Consider the following 2,774-nt stretch of genomic DNA (forward strand, 5'->3'; position numbering starts at 1 on the left):
AGTTGTATCTCTCAGGTGCTGTGTCAGGTCTAAGCTGGATTTCCTAAGGACATGACTTTCAGATGTTGTTCATCTGCTTTAGGTTTTTTTTTTTTAGGCCTGCTACATTTGTCTTCCACTTGTCCAGTTCGCTTACATTTTAAGGAAACACTGAACACCATGCCGGGATATGTCAAGTTTTTGGCCAACAGCTTTTTATGGAATCACTTTGTTGGTGCAAAAACACTATTTTATGCCTGTCATTCTGTGTTATCTTTGGCATTTTTCATAGATTCAACTGAAGAAATTGGAGCAAGTTGTGTTTTTTTGTGACAGACTGCTAGTAACAAAGTATCTAAAGATACATTTAAACGTTTTATGCTCGAATAACTCATAGGTCAATGTTAAGTGGCTTAACAAAATTAAAACAAAAAACAAAATAAAATAACATAATACATAATTATTCCTCAAGAGCACTTAAAAAAACTCTGGCTCTCTGGGAGCAAAATATAAAGACACAAGGGTTGGTTCGACAATTCTGCACCATAATGTATTTTAAACACACTTGTAAGTATTTTGTTTAATCGTGTTTTATCTTAGGAGTAAAATAACCTGCATGTTAAATAAAACCATATAACCCAACAGCTACAAGCAATTAATTCACTAAAAGGGTGAAAAAAGTCATGTTCTGAAGATTCAGTTCATTAGTCAAATGTAGAGGATAGCATTATGATCAAGGTTCTGGCTTGACTGAGCACAACAGTGGACCATCTAATTGCCATAACAACACATGAGTCAAGACTAGCTTGGTGGAAAAGATTTGTTTGTTGCCACACAAGTGAATCCGTGAGTGGGTGTTGTGCTCAAGGAAAGGGAATAAGGATTTGCACAGCCACCAGCGAACAAACAGTTGTTAATTTGTGCTTCATTAATACCAGCTGCCTGAGTAGGCTCAGTTGATCTCCATGTCAACACACATTATGAAGTCAATCAAACAGCTTGACTACTTGCTGAGAAACCAATCATAATTGATCCCTTTGACTCACTGCGAGTAAGAAAGAGAAACTCTGCTGGCTTGTCACGCTCGTTCAAAAAGGCATCTTGATGATGCAATCCCTTGGCATGCTCTGGGCATTTGTCCATCACTTTGAACAGTAAATGAAAGTGTGACAGATGACATCAGTCATTATGAAAAGCCCGTCATGGCACTTGTCCTTTGCAGATCTCAATATCAAGTCAAACTAATACTTTACAGGTGATGATGAGAATGGTCTCCAGGAGAAAAGGTTGTTTTCTGACTTGAAATAAATAACACATTAGGATTTTGTATGGGGGACTTTTATTTTAGCCATTTCAAGTAAGAATAGTTTCTAAATGAGTTCTGAAAAGGATCCAAAGCTTTGATGTCACATTTTAGTGATAATTTAGATGCAGTATAATATGCTGTTAAAAAAATCAATTCATCAAAATCTAAGTTACCTGTCTGTATGATGAACGCAATGTCCTCAAATAAAATTTACAGGAAAGAGAGATGTGACTCCTGAGATGGTATAAATTGATGACTGCTGTGCACAGGCACCTCTGTGGACAGACTGTGCCAGGCTAAATCAGGATAGCCAAACAGAATGAGCCGGGGTTTTTTCTTCCTATCAATGCTGCTGAAGTAACACAGGCCCAAAGGTCTGCAACTCCAGATGGTCAGTCTGTCCTTGAGTGCCCAGAATAAAAGTTAAAGAAGCAGGCTTCTGAAAAGGCTCTTCATTTATTATAGGCAGGGGGTTCTGAAAAGTGAACAAGAACACAGTTCCCCTGCCCAAAGACATTAAGCGTATATAAAAGGTGGAAAGAGTAACCCAGACAGTTCTTGGACTTCAGGTCTTCAGCTCTTGTGTGGTCTTTTGCTGTCTTCTTTTCCTTATTATTTTCTCTTCTTCTCTTTTTAAACCTGACATGATTATATTTGGAAGTGACCTGAACCTGGGGAACTAACACTAATGCTGGTTAGTACCAGTATTCATTGTGATATTTTAAAGGACTGTTAATTTTTGCTGTTAATAAAGCAAATAAAATATAATAAAAACGGAACAGCCAGCATTTTAGTGTGTTTTAGTTCAACTAAACAATATCAGGCAATAATATGTGGTGAATATGAAAGGGAAGTTTCCTAACCTTAATGAACTACTAATTTCCGTTCATGCCATAATGAATCAAATTCACATTTCAATAAAATCCTCTTATTTCATATTTTTATCCTCTTGTTTTGCAGTTGAAAAAGCCCAAATTGGACAAAATTTCTATTTTACTATTTTTAGGGTTGTTCACCTACAAAGGTTTTATATATTCTTCTGCCATCATCAGCTTTACTGATGAAATATTCCAGTCACCCTTAGGTGGAAGCTTGCTATTGGTGGAACACCATATGTGGAAGACACATGCTAGTGTAACACCACTAGAAAAGACTGTGTCCATGAGTGTGTCCATGGCCTCTGTGAAAAAGAAAAAGTATTTCAATTGTGTTTTGAAAAGGCAGTCCCTTGGAGGTTTTTTGCTTGTTTGTTTTTTCATATCCAAGTCTGTTTTGTGGATATACCTAAGGACAGAAACAATGCGACCTTGGTGATGGGGATGCGAGATCAGATAATGGGTTTAAATTTCATTTTGAAGAAAAGATTTACGAACTCCTCGTTGTGTTTGGATGGCATATTATTTTATGATTTGACACAGTTAATATATTTGAAATTAAATGTAAACAAACTATTGTAAGGGTGATTTATTAATTTTTTTATTGGTATAAA

Source organism: Haplochromis burtoni, unplaced genomic scaffold (assembly GCF_018398535.1).
Source record: "Haplochromis burtoni strain Fernald_Lab_line unplaced genomic scaffold, NCSU_Asbu1 Contig_290, whole genome shotgun sequence".
Lineage (NCBI taxonomy): Eukaryota > Metazoa > Chordata > Actinopteri > Cichliformes > Cichlidae > Haplochromis > Haplochromis burtoni.